This window comes from Coregonus clupeaformis, chromosome 14, assembly GCF_020615455.1.
Source record: "Coregonus clupeaformis isolate EN_2021a chromosome 14, ASM2061545v1, whole genome shotgun sequence".
Lineage (NCBI taxonomy): Eukaryota > Metazoa > Chordata > Actinopteri > Salmoniformes > Salmonidae > Coregonus > Coregonus clupeaformis.
In genome coordinates, this window is record NC_059205.1 from 3685252 (window position 1) to 3695136 (window position 9885).

At 47.4% G+C, this 9885-nt stretch overlaps 39 non-coding genes across 39 annotated transcripts; 13 read left to right on the plus strand and 26 right to left on the minus strand.

The window, feature by feature from the left end:
• Positions 1-219: 219 nt before the first annotated feature.
• trnay-gua lies at positions 220-306 on the minus strand. The gene is given in 2 exon segments: positions 220-255; positions 270-306. It is a non-coding gene; the product is annotated as a tRNA-Tyr (tRNA).
• A 110-nt stretch (positions 307-416) lies between these two features.
• Positions 417-488, minus strand: trnaa-ugc. Its single transcript has one exon. It is a non-coding gene; the product is annotated as a tRNA-Ala (tRNA).
• A 96-nt stretch (positions 489-584) lies between these two features.
• On the plus strand, positions 585-656 carry trnae-cuc. Its single transcript has one exon. It is a non-coding gene; the product is annotated as a tRNA-Glu (tRNA).
• A 264-nt stretch (positions 657-920) lies between these two features.
• Positions 921-1007, minus strand: trnay-gua. The gene is given in 2 exon segments: positions 921-956; positions 971-1007. It is a non-coding gene; the product is annotated as a tRNA-Tyr (tRNA).
• A 110-nt stretch (positions 1008-1117) lies between these two features.
• On the minus strand, positions 1118-1189 carry trnaa-ugc. Its single transcript has one exon. It is a non-coding gene; the product is annotated as a tRNA-Ala (tRNA).
• A 96-nt stretch (positions 1190-1285) lies between these two features.
• Positions 1286-1357, plus strand: trnae-cuc. Its single transcript has one exon. It is a non-coding gene; the product is annotated as a tRNA-Glu (tRNA).
• Positions 1358-1622: 265 nt separating this feature from the next.
• On the minus strand, positions 1623-1709 carry trnay-gua. Its single transcript is given in 2 exon segments — positions 1623-1658; positions 1673-1709. It is a non-coding gene; the product is annotated as a tRNA-Tyr (tRNA).
• Positions 1710-1819: 110 nt separating this feature from the next.
• Positions 1820-1891, minus strand: trnaa-ugc. The gene has a single exon. It is a non-coding gene; the product is annotated as a tRNA-Ala (tRNA).
• A 96-nt stretch (positions 1892-1987) lies between these two features.
• On the plus strand, positions 1988-2059 carry trnae-cuc. The gene has a single exon. It is a non-coding gene; the product is annotated as a tRNA-Glu (tRNA).
• A 264-nt stretch (positions 2060-2323) lies between these two features.
• Positions 2324-2410, minus strand: trnay-gua. The gene is given in 2 exon segments: positions 2324-2359; positions 2374-2410. It is a non-coding gene; the product is annotated as a tRNA-Tyr (tRNA).
• A 110-nt stretch (positions 2411-2520) lies between these two features.
• trnaa-ugc lies at positions 2521-2592 on the minus strand. The gene has a single exon. It is a non-coding gene; the product is annotated as a tRNA-Ala (tRNA).
• Positions 2593-2688: 96 nt separating this feature from the next.
• On the plus strand, positions 2689-2760 carry trnae-cuc. The gene has a single exon. It is a non-coding gene; the product is annotated as a tRNA-Glu (tRNA).
• A 264-nt stretch (positions 2761-3024) lies between these two features.
• On the minus strand, positions 3025-3111 carry trnay-gua. Its single transcript is given in 2 exon segments — positions 3025-3060; positions 3075-3111. It is a non-coding gene; the product is annotated as a tRNA-Tyr (tRNA).
• Positions 3112-3221: 110 nt separating this feature from the next.
• trnaa-ugc lies at positions 3222-3293 on the minus strand. The gene has a single exon. It is a non-coding gene; the product is annotated as a tRNA-Ala (tRNA).
• Positions 3294-3389: 96 nt separating this feature from the next.
• On the plus strand, positions 3390-3461 carry trnae-cuc. The gene has a single exon. It is a non-coding gene; the product is annotated as a tRNA-Glu (tRNA).
• Positions 3462-3725: 264 nt separating this feature from the next.
• trnay-gua lies at positions 3726-3812 on the minus strand. Its single transcript is given in 2 exon segments — positions 3726-3761; positions 3776-3812. It is a non-coding gene; the product is annotated as a tRNA-Tyr (tRNA).
• A 110-nt stretch (positions 3813-3922) lies between these two features.
• trnaa-ugc lies at positions 3923-3994 on the minus strand. Its single transcript has one exon. It is a non-coding gene; the product is annotated as a tRNA-Ala (tRNA).
• A 96-nt stretch (positions 3995-4090) lies between these two features.
• On the plus strand, positions 4091-4162 carry trnae-cuc. The gene has a single exon. It is a non-coding gene; the product is annotated as a tRNA-Glu (tRNA).
• Positions 4163-4426: 264 nt separating this feature from the next.
• trnay-gua lies at positions 4427-4513 on the minus strand. The gene is given in 2 exon segments: positions 4427-4462; positions 4477-4513. It is a non-coding gene; the product is annotated as a tRNA-Tyr (tRNA).
• A 110-nt stretch (positions 4514-4623) lies between these two features.
• On the minus strand, positions 4624-4695 carry trnaa-ugc. Its single transcript has one exon. It is a non-coding gene; the product is annotated as a tRNA-Ala (tRNA).
• A 96-nt stretch (positions 4696-4791) lies between these two features.
• trnae-cuc lies at positions 4792-4863 on the plus strand. Its single transcript has one exon. It is a non-coding gene; the product is annotated as a tRNA-Glu (tRNA).
• Positions 4864-5439: 576 nt separating this feature from the next.
• Positions 5440-5526, minus strand: trnay-gua. Its single transcript is given in 2 exon segments — positions 5440-5475; positions 5490-5526. It is a non-coding gene; the product is annotated as a tRNA-Tyr (tRNA).
• Positions 5527-5636: 110 nt separating this feature from the next.
• trnaa-ugc lies at positions 5637-5708 on the minus strand. Its single transcript has one exon. It is a non-coding gene; the product is annotated as a tRNA-Ala (tRNA).
• Positions 5709-5804: 96 nt separating this feature from the next.
• Positions 5805-5877, plus strand: trnae-cuc. The gene has a single exon. It is a non-coding gene; the product is annotated as a tRNA-Glu (tRNA).
• A 264-nt stretch (positions 5878-6141) lies between these two features.
• trnay-gua lies at positions 6142-6228 on the minus strand. Its single transcript is given in 2 exon segments — positions 6142-6177; positions 6192-6228. It is a non-coding gene; the product is annotated as a tRNA-Tyr (tRNA).
• Positions 6229-6338: 110 nt separating this feature from the next.
• trnaa-ugc lies at positions 6339-6410 on the minus strand. The gene has a single exon. It is a non-coding gene; the product is annotated as a tRNA-Ala (tRNA).
• A 96-nt stretch (positions 6411-6506) lies between these two features.
• Positions 6507-6578, plus strand: trnae-cuc. The gene has a single exon. It is a non-coding gene; the product is annotated as a tRNA-Glu (tRNA).
• A 260-nt stretch (positions 6579-6838) lies between these two features.
• On the minus strand, positions 6839-6926 carry trnay-gua. The gene is given in 2 exon segments: positions 6839-6874; positions 6889-6926. It is a non-coding gene; the product is annotated as a tRNA-Tyr (tRNA).
• Positions 6927-7036: 110 nt separating this feature from the next.
• Positions 7037-7108, minus strand: trnaa-ugc. The gene has a single exon. It is a non-coding gene; the product is annotated as a tRNA-Ala (tRNA).
• A 96-nt stretch (positions 7109-7204) lies between these two features.
• trnae-cuc lies at positions 7205-7276 on the plus strand. Its single transcript has one exon. It is a non-coding gene; the product is annotated as a tRNA-Glu (tRNA).
• A 265-nt stretch (positions 7277-7541) lies between these two features.
• On the minus strand, positions 7542-7628 carry trnay-gua. The gene is given in 2 exon segments: positions 7542-7577; positions 7592-7628. It is a non-coding gene; the product is annotated as a tRNA-Tyr (tRNA).
• A 110-nt stretch (positions 7629-7738) lies between these two features.
• On the minus strand, positions 7739-7810 carry trnaa-ugc. The gene has a single exon. It is a non-coding gene; the product is annotated as a tRNA-Ala (tRNA).
• A 96-nt stretch (positions 7811-7906) lies between these two features.
• Positions 7907-7978, plus strand: trnae-cuc. The gene has a single exon. It is a non-coding gene; the product is annotated as a tRNA-Glu (tRNA).
• A 265-nt stretch (positions 7979-8243) lies between these two features.
• On the minus strand, positions 8244-8330 carry trnay-gua. The gene is given in 2 exon segments: positions 8244-8279; positions 8294-8330. It is a non-coding gene; the product is annotated as a tRNA-Tyr (tRNA).
• A 110-nt stretch (positions 8331-8440) lies between these two features.
• Positions 8441-8512, minus strand: trnaa-ugc. The gene has a single exon. It is a non-coding gene; the product is annotated as a tRNA-Ala (tRNA).
• A 96-nt stretch (positions 8513-8608) lies between these two features.
• On the plus strand, positions 8609-8680 carry trnae-cuc. Its single transcript has one exon. It is a non-coding gene; the product is annotated as a tRNA-Glu (tRNA).
• Positions 8681-9290: 610 nt separating this feature from the next.
• On the minus strand, positions 9291-9377 carry trnay-gua. The gene is given in 2 exon segments: positions 9291-9326; positions 9341-9377. It is a non-coding gene; the product is annotated as a tRNA-Tyr (tRNA).
• Positions 9378-9487: 110 nt separating this feature from the next.
• trnaa-ugc lies at positions 9488-9559 on the minus strand. The gene has a single exon. It is a non-coding gene; the product is annotated as a tRNA-Ala (tRNA).
• Positions 9560-9655: 96 nt separating this feature from the next.
• On the plus strand, positions 9656-9728 carry trnae-cuc. Its single transcript has one exon. It is a non-coding gene; the product is annotated as a tRNA-Glu (tRNA).
• The last annotated feature ends 157 nt before the right edge of the window (positions 9729-9885 follow it).

Below are 9885 nucleotides of genomic sequence, written 5' to 3' on the forward strand. Positions count from 1 at the left end.
AAAAGTTGGCACAAGCCACAGAAATTCTTAACCCCCTTTGAGCCAGTGACCTCAGGATTCTTGCAATTTCACCTACAGTCCTTTTGCTCTACCAACTGAGCTATCGAAGGTGACAGTTGAAGGATTTGGCACTCTCAGAGAAACATAATCTTTTGGGCAAGCACAAATCAATCTGCACTTTCGTAAAAAAGCTGCCGCAAACCACAGGAAAAGCTACCCTCCTTCGAGCCGGATTTGAACCAGCGACCTAAGGATTGCTGCAATTTCACCTACAGTCCTCCGCTCTACCAACTGAGCTATCGAAGGTGACAGTTAAAAAGCAATGCCGATCCCTTAGATTCAATATGGAGGGTCAGAAGTGATGCTGAATCACAGCTGCCCTTTTATAGCTTGACATGCAGAGATTGGCTGATCCATGGAGATGCTGGGGATTGAACCCAGGGCCTCATACATGCAAAGCATGCGCTCTACCACTGAGCTACATCCCCTCAGCTGGAAAGTAGTTGCATATGGAGATAGTGAAAAAGAGAGCAGAGGGAAATTAATGTTGTTTAGCCCCTTCATGGAGTTGGGTTTCAGACCTGTCCCTGGTGGTCTAGTGGTTAGGATTCGGCGCTCTCACCGCCGCGGCCCGGGTTCGATTCCCGGTCAGGGAATGTAACACTTTTGGGAAAACACAACGCAAACATCTCATATGTCTAAAAAGTTGGCACAAGCCACAGAAATTCTTAACCCCCTTTGAGCCAGTGACCTCAGGATTCTTGCAATTTCACCTACAGTCCTTTTGCTCTACCAACTGAGCTATCGAAGGTGACAGTTGAAGGATTTGGCACTCTCAGAGAAACATAATCTTTTGGGCAAGCACAAATCAATCTGCACTTTCGTAAAAAAGCTGCCGCAAACCACAGGAAAAGCTACCCTCCTTCGAGCCGGATTTGAACCAGCGACCTAAGGATTGCTGCAATTTCACCTACAGTCCTCCGCTCTACCAACTGAGCTATCGAAGGTGACAGTTAAAAAGCAATGCCGATCCCTTAGATTCAATATGGAGGGTCAGAAGTGATTCTGAATCACAGCTGCCCTTTTATAGCTTGACATGCAGAGATTGGCTGATCCATGGAGATGCTGGGGATTGAACCCAGGGCCTCATACATGCAAAGCATGCGCTCTACCACTGAGCTACATCCCCTCAGCTGGAAAGTAGTTGCATATGGAGATAGTGAAAAAGAGAGCAGAGGGAAATTAATGTTGTTTAGCCCCTTCATGGAGTTGGGTTTCAGACCTGTCCCTGGTGGTCTAGTGGTTAGGATTCGGCGCTCTCACCGCCGCGGCCCGGGTTCGATTCCCGGTCAGGGAATGTAACACTTTTGGGAAAACACAACGCAAACATCTCATATGTCTAAAAAGTTGGCACAAGCCACAGAAATTCTTAACCCCCCTTTGAGCCAGTGACCTCAGGATTCTTGCAATTTCACCTACAGTCCTTTTGCTCTACCAACTGAGCTATCGAAGGTGACAGTTGAAGGATTTGGCACTCTCAGAGAAACATAATCTTTTGGGCAAGCACAAATCAATCTGCACTTTCGTAAAAAAGCTGCCGCAAACCACAGGAAAAGCTACCCTCCTTCGAGCCGGATTTGAACCAGCGACCTAAGGATTGCTGCAATTTCACCTACAGTCCTCCGCTCTACCAACTGAGCTATCGAAGGTGACAGTTAAAAAGCAATGCCGATCCCTTAGATTCAATATGGAGGGTCAGAAGTGATGCTGAATCACAGCTGCCCTTTTATAGCTTGACATGCAGAGATTGGCTGATCCATGGAGATGCTGGGGATTGAACCCAGGGCCTCATACATGCAAAGCATGCGCTCTACCACTGAGCTACATCCCCTCAGCTGGAAAGTTGTTGCATATGGAGATAGTGAAAAAGAGAGCAGAGGGAAATTAATGTTGTTTAGCCCCTTCATGGAGTTGGGTTTCAGACCTGTCCCTGGTGGTCTAGTGGTTAGGATTCGGCGCTCTCACCGCCGCGGCCCGGGTTCGATTCCCGGTCAGGGAATGTAACACTTTTGGGAAAACACAACGCAAACATCTCATATGTCTAAAAAGTTGGCACAAGCCACAGAAATTCTTAACCCCCTTTGAGCCAGTGACCTCAGGATTCTTGCAATTTCACCTACAGTCCTTTTGCTCTACCAACTGAGCTATCGAAGGTGACAGTTGAAGGATTTGGCACTCTCAGAGAAACATAATCTTTTGGGCAAGCACAAATCAATCTGCACTTTCGTAAAAAAGCTGCCGCAAACCACAGGAAAAGCTACCCTCCTTCGAGCCGGATTTGAACCAGCGACCTAAGGATTGCTGCAATTTCACCTACAGTCCTCCGCTCTACCAACTGAGCTATCGAAGGTGACAGTTAAAAAGCAATGCCGATCCCTTAGATTCAATATGGAGGGTCAGAAGTGATGCTGAATCACAGCTGCCCTTTTATAGCTTGACATGCAGAGATTGGCTGATCCATGGAGATGCTGGGGATTGAACCCAGGGCCTCATACATGCAAAGCATGCGCTCTACCACTGAGCTACATCCCCTCAGCTGGAAAGTTGTTGCATATGGAGATAGTGAAAAAGAGAGCAGAGGGAAATTAATGTTGTTTAGCCCCTTCATGGAGTTGGGTTTCAGACCTGTCCCTGGTGGTCTAGTGGTTAGGATTCGGCGCTCTCACCGCCGCGGCCCGGGTTCGATTCCCGGTCAGGGAATGTAACACTTTTGGGAAAACACAACGCAAACATCTCATATGTCTAAAAAGTTGGCACAAGCCACAGAAATTCTTAACCCCCTTTGAGCCAGTGACCTCAGGATTCTTGCAATTTCACCTACAGTCCTTTTGCTCTACCAACTGAGCTATCGAAGGTGACAGTTGAAGGATTTGGCACTCTCAGAGAAACATAATCTTTTGGGCAAGCACAAATCAATCTGCACTTTCGTAAAAAAGCTGCCGCAAACCACAGGAAAAGCTACCCTCCTTCGAGCCGGATTTGAACCAGCGACCTAAGGATTGCTGCAATTTCACCTACAGTCCTCCGCTCTACCAACTGAGCTATCGAAGGTGACAGTTAAAAAGCAATGCCGATCCCTTAGATTCAATATGGAGGGTCAGAAGTGATTCTGAATCACAGCTGCCCTTTTATAGCTTGACATGCAGAGATTGGCTGATCCATGGAGATGCTGGGGATTGAACCCAGGGCCTCATACATGCAAAGCATGCGCTCTACCACTGAGCTACATCCCCTCAGCTGGAAAGTAGTTGCATATGGAGATAGTGAAAAAGAGAGCAGAGGGAAATTAATGTTGTTTAGCCCCTTCATGGAGTTGGGTTTCAGACCTGTCCCTGGTGGTCTAGTGGTTAGGATTCGGCGCTCTCACCGCCGCGGCCCGGGTTCGATTCCCGGTCAGGGAATGTAACACTTTTGGGAAAACACAACGCAAACATCTCATATGTCTAAAAAGTTGGCACAAGCCACAGAAATTCTTAACCCCCTTTGAGCCAGTGACCTCAGGATTCTTGCAATTTCACCTACAGTCCTTTTGCTCTACCAACTGAGCTATCGAAGGTGACAGTTGAAGGATTTGGCACTCTCAGAGAAACATAATCTTTTGGGCAAGCACAAATCAATCTGCACTTTCGTAAAAAAGCTGCCGCAAACCACAGGAAAAGCTACCCTCCTTCGAGCCGGATTTGAACCAGCGACCTAAGGATTGCTGCAATTTCACCTACAGTCCTCCGCTCTACCAACTGAGCTATCGAAGGTGACAGTTAAAAAGCAATGCCGATCCCTTAGATTCAATATGGAGGGTCAGAAGTGATGCTGAATCACAGCTGCCCTTTTATAGCTTGACATGCAGAGATTGGCTGATCCATGGAGATGCTGGGGATTGAACCCAGGGCCTCATACATGCAAAGCATGCGCTCTACCACTGAGCTACATCCCCTCAGCTGGAAAGTTGTTGCATATGGAGATAGTGAAAAAGAGAGCAGAGGGAAATTAATGTTGTTTAGCCCCTTCATGGAGTTGGGTTTCAGACCTGTCCCTGGTGGTCTAGTGGTTAGGATTCGGCGCTCTCACCGCCGCGGCCCGGGTTCGATTCCCGGTCAGGGAATGTAACACTTTTGGGAAAACACAACGCAAACATCTCATATGTCTAAAAAGTTGGCACAAGCCACAGAAATTCTTAACCCCCTTTGAGCCAGTGACCTCAGGATTCTTGCAATTTCACCTACAGTCCTTTTGCTCTACCAACTGAGCTATCGAAGGTGACAGTTGAAGGATTTGGCACTCTCAGAGAAACATAATCTTTTGGGCAAGCACAAATCAATCTGCACTTTCGTAAAAAAGCTGCCGCAAACCACAGGAAAAGCTACCCTCCTTCGAGCCGGATTTGAACCAGCGACCTAAGGATTGCTGCAATTTCACCTACAGTCCTCCGCTCTACCAACTGAGCTATCGAAGGTGACAGTTAAAAAGCAATGCCGATCCCTTAGATTCAATATGGAGGGTCAGAAGTGATGCTGAATCACAGCTGCCCTTTTATAGCTTGACATGCAGAGATTGGCTGATCCATGGAGATGCTGGGGATTGAACCCAGGGCCTCATACATGCAAAGCATGCGCTCTACCACTGAGCTACATCCCCTCAGCTGGAAAGTAGTTGCATATGGAGATAGTGAAAAAGAGAGCAGAGGGAAATTAATGTTGTTTAGCCCCTTCATGGAGTTGGGTTTCAGACCTGTCCCTGGTGGTCTAGTGGTTAGGATTCGGCGCTCTCACCGCCGCGGCCTGGGTTCGATTCCCGGTCAGGGAATGTAACACTTTTGGGAAAACACAACGCAAACATCTCATATGTCTAAAAAGTTGGCACAAGCCACAGAAATTCTTAACCCCCTTTGAGCCAGTGACCTCAGGATTCTTGCAATTTCACCTACAGTCCTTTTGCTCTACCAACTGAGCTATCGAAGGTGACAGTTGAAGGATTTGGCACTCTCAGAGAAACATAATCTTTTGGGCAAGCACAAATCAATCTGCACTTTCGTAAAAAAGCTGCCGCAAACCACAGGAAAAGCTACCCTCCTTCGAGCCGGTTTGAACCAGCGACCTAAGGATTGCTGCAATTTCACCTACAGTCCTCCGCTCTACCAACTAGTCGAAGTGACAGTTAAAAAGCAAACATCTCATATGTCTAAAAAGTTGGCACAAGCCACAGAAATTCTTAACCCCCTTTGAGCCAGTGACCTCAGGATTCTTGCAATTTCACCTACAGTCCTTTTGCTCTACCAACTGAGCTATCGAAGGTGACATTGAAGGATTTGCACTCTCAGAGAAACATAATCTTTTGGGCAAGCACAAATCAATCTGCCGCAAACCACAGGAAAAGCTACCCTCCTTCGAGCCGGATTTGAACCAGCGACCTAAGGATTGCTGCAATTTCACCTACAGTCCTCCGCTCTACCAACTGAGCTATCGAAGGTGACAGTTAAAAAGCAATGCCGATCCCTTAGATTCAATATGGAGGGTCAGAAGTGATGCTGAATCACAGCTGCCCTTTTATAGCTTGACATGCAGAGATTGGCTGATCCATGGAGATGCTGGGGATTGAACCCAGGGCCTCATACATGCAAAGCATGCGCTCTACCACTGAGCTACATCCCCTCAGCTGGAAAGTAGTTGCATATGGAGATAGTGAAAAAGAGAGCAGAGGGAAATTAATGTTGTTTAGCCCCTTCATGGAGTTGGGTTTCAGACCTGTCCCTGGTGGTCTAGTGGTTAGGATTCGGCGCTCTCACCGCCGCGGCCGGGGTTCGATTCCCGGGTCAGGGAATGTAACACTTTTGGGAAAACACAACGCAAACATCTCATATGTCTAAAAAGTTGGCACAAGCCACAGAAATTCTTAACCCCCCTTTGAGCCAGTGACCTCAGGATTCTTGCAATTTCACCTACAGTCCTTTTGCTCTACCAACTGAGCTATCGAAGGTGACAGTTGAAGGATTTGGCACTCTCAGAGAAACATAATCTTTTGGGCAAGCACAAATCAATCTGCACTTTCGTAAAAAGTTGCCGCAAACCACAGGAAAAGCTACCCTCCTTCGAGCCGGATTTGAACCAGCGACCTAAGGATTGCTGCAATTTCACCTACAGTCCTCCGCTCTACCAACTGAGCTATCGAAGGTGACAGTTAAAAAGCAATGCCGATCCCTTAGATTCAATATGGAGGGTCAGAAGTGATGCTGAATCACAGCTGCCCTTTTATAGCTTGACATGCAGAGATTGGCTGATCCATGGAGATGCTGGGGATTGAACCCAGGGCCTCATACATGCAAAGCATGCGCTCTACCACTGAGCTACATCCCCTCAGCTGGAAAATTGTTGCATATGGAGATTGTGAAAAAGAGAGCAGAGGGAAATTAATGTTGTTTAGCCCCTTCATGGAGTTGGGTTTCAGACCTGTCCCTGGTGGTCTAGTGGTTAGGATTCGGCGCTCTCACCGCCGCGGCCTGGGTTCGATTCCCGGTCAGGGAATGTAACACTTTTGGGAAAACACAACGCAAACATCTCATATGTCTAAAAAGTTGGCACAAGCCACAGAAATTCTTACCCCCCTTTGAGCCTGTGACCTCAGGATTCTTGCAATTTCACCTACAGTCCTTTTGCTCTACCAACTGAGCTATCGAAGGTGACAGTTGAAGGATTTGGCACTCTCAGAGAAACATAATCTTTTGGGCAAGCACAAATCAATCTGCACTTTCGTAAAAAGCTGCCGCAAACCACAGGAAAAGCTACCCTCCGAGCCGGATTTGAACCAGCGACCCAAGGATTGCTGCAATTTCACCTACAGTCCTTCCGCTCTACCAACTGAGCTATCGAAGGTGACAGTTAAAAAGCAATGCCGATCCCTTAGATTCAATATGGAGGGTCAGAAGTGATGCTGAATCACAGCTGCCCTTTTATAGCTTGACATGCAGAGATTGGCTGATCCATGGAGATGCTGGGGATTGAACCCAGGGCCTCATACATGCAAAGCATGCGCTCTACCACTGAGCTACATCCCCTCAGCTGGAAAGTAGTTGCATATGGAGATAGTGAAAAAGAGAGCAGAGGGAAATTAATGTTGTTTAGCCCCTTCATGGAGTTGGGTTTCAGACCTGTCCCTGGTGGTCTAGTGGTTAGGATTCGGCGCTCTCACCGCTGCGGCCCGGGTTCGATTCCCGGTCAGGGAATGTAACACTTTTGGGAAAACACAACGCAAACATCTCATATGTCTAAAAAGTTGGCACAAGCCACAGAAATTCTTAACCCCCCCTTTGAGCCAGTGACCTCAGGATTCTTGCAATTTCACCTACAGTCCTTTTGCTCTACCAACTGAGCTATCGAAGGTGACAGTTGAAGGATTTGGCACTCTCAGAGAAACATAATCTTTTGGGCAAGCACAAATCAATCTGCACTTTCGTAAAAAAGCTGCGCAAACCACAGGAAAAGCTACCCTCCTTCGAGCCGGATTTGAACCAGCGACCTAAGGATTGCTGCAATTTCACCTACAGTCCTCCGCTCTACCAACTGAGCTATCGAAGGTGACAGTTAAAAAGCAATGCCGATCCCTTAGATTCAATATGGAGGGTCAGAAGTGATGCTGAATCACAGCTGCCCTTTTATAGCTTGACATGCAGAGATTGGCTGATCCATGGAGATGCTGGGGATTGAACCCAGGGCCTCATACATGCAAAGCATGCGCTCTACCACTGAGCTACATCCCCTCAGCTGGAAAGTTGTTGCATATGGAGATAGTGAAAAAGAGAGCAGAGGGAAATTAATGTTGTTTAGCCCCTTCATGGAGTTGGGTTTCAGACCTGTCCCTGGTGGTCTAGTGGTTAGGATTCGGCGCTCTCACCGCCGCGGCCTGGGTTCGATTCCCGGTCAGGGAATGTAACACTTTTGGGAAAACACAACGCAAACATCTCATATGTCTAAAAAGTTGGCACAAGCCACAGAAATTCTTAACCCCCTTTGAGCCAGTGACCTCAGGATTCTTGCAATTTCACCTACAGTCCTTTTGCTCTACCAACTGAGCTATCGAAGGTGACAGTTGAAGGATTTGGCACTCTCAGAGAAACATAATCTTTTGGGCAAGCACAAATCAATCTGCACTTTCGTAAAAAAGCTGCCGCAAACCACAGGAAAAGCTACCCTTCTTTCGAGCCGGATTTGAACCAGCGACCTAAGGATTGCTGCAATTTCACCTACAGTCCTCCGCTCTACCAACTGAGCTATCGAAGGTGACAGTTAAAAAGCGATGCCGATCCGTTAGATTCAATATGGAGGGTCAGAAGTGATTCTGAATCACAGCTGCCCTTTTATAGCTTGACATGCAGAGATTGGCTGATCCATGGAGATGCTGGGGATTGAACCCAGGGCCTCATACATGCAAAGCATGCGCTCTACCACTGAGCTACATCCCCTCAGCTGGAAAGTAGTTGCATATGGAGATAGTGAAAAAGAGAGCAGAGGGAAATTAATGTTGTTTAGCCCCTTCATGGAGTTGGGTTTCAGACCTGTCCCTGGTGGTCTAGTGGTTAGGATTCGGCGCTCTCACCGCCGCGGCCTGGGTTCGATTCCCGGTCAGGGAATGTAACACTTTTGGGAAAACACAACGCAAACATCTCATATGTCCAAAAAGTTGGCACAAGCCACAGAAATTCTTACCCCCTTTGAGCCAGTGACCTCAGGATTCTTGCAATTTCACCTACAGTCCTTTTGCTCTACCAACTGAGCTATCGAAGGTGACAGTTGAAGGATTTGGCACTCTCAGAGAAACATAATCTTTTGGGCAAGCACAAATCAATCTGCACTTTCGAAAAAGTTGGCGCAAACCACAGGAAAAGCTACCCTCCTTCGAGCCAGATTTGAACCAGCGACCTATGGATTGCTGTGATCTCACCTACAGTCCTCCGCTCTACCAACTGAGCTATCGAATGTAACACTTTGGGAAAACAAACGCAAACATCTCATATGTCTAAAAAGTTGGCACAAGCCACAGAAATTCTTAACCCCCCTTTTGAGCCAGTGACCTCAGGATTCTTGCAATTTCACCTACAGTCCTTTTGCTCTACCAACTGAGCTATCGAAGGTGACAGTTGAAGGATTTGGCACTCTCAGAGAAACATAATCTTTTGGGCAAGCACAAATCAATCTGCACTTTCGTAAAAAAGTTGCCGCAAACCACAGGAAAAGCTACCCTCCTTCGAGCCGGATTTGAACCAGCGACCTAAGGATTGCTGCAATTTCACCTACAGTCCTCCGCTCTACCAACTGAGCTATCGAAGGTGACAGTTAAAAAGCAATGCCGATCCCTTAGATTCAATATGGAGGGTCAGAAGTGATGCTGAATCACAGCTGCCCTTTTATAGCTTGACATGCAGAGATTGGCTGATCCATGGAGATGCTGGGGATTGAACCCAGGGCCTCATACATGCAAAGCATGCGCTCTACCACTGAGCTACATCCCCTCAGCTGGAAAGTAGTTGCATATGGAGATAGTGAAAAAGAGAGCAGAGGGAAATTAATGTTGTTTAGCCCCTTCATGGAGTTGGGTTTCAGACCTGTCCCTGGTGGTCTAGTGGTTAAGGATTCGGCGCTCTCACCGCCGCGCGCCGGGTTCGATTCCCGGTCAGGGAATGTAACACTTTTGGGAAAACACAACGCAAACATCTCATATGTCTAAAAAGTTGGCACAAGCCACAGAAATTCTTAACCCCCTTTGAGCCAGTGACCTCAGGATTCTTGCAATTTCACCTACAGTCCTTTTGCTCTACCAACTGAGCTATCGAAGGTG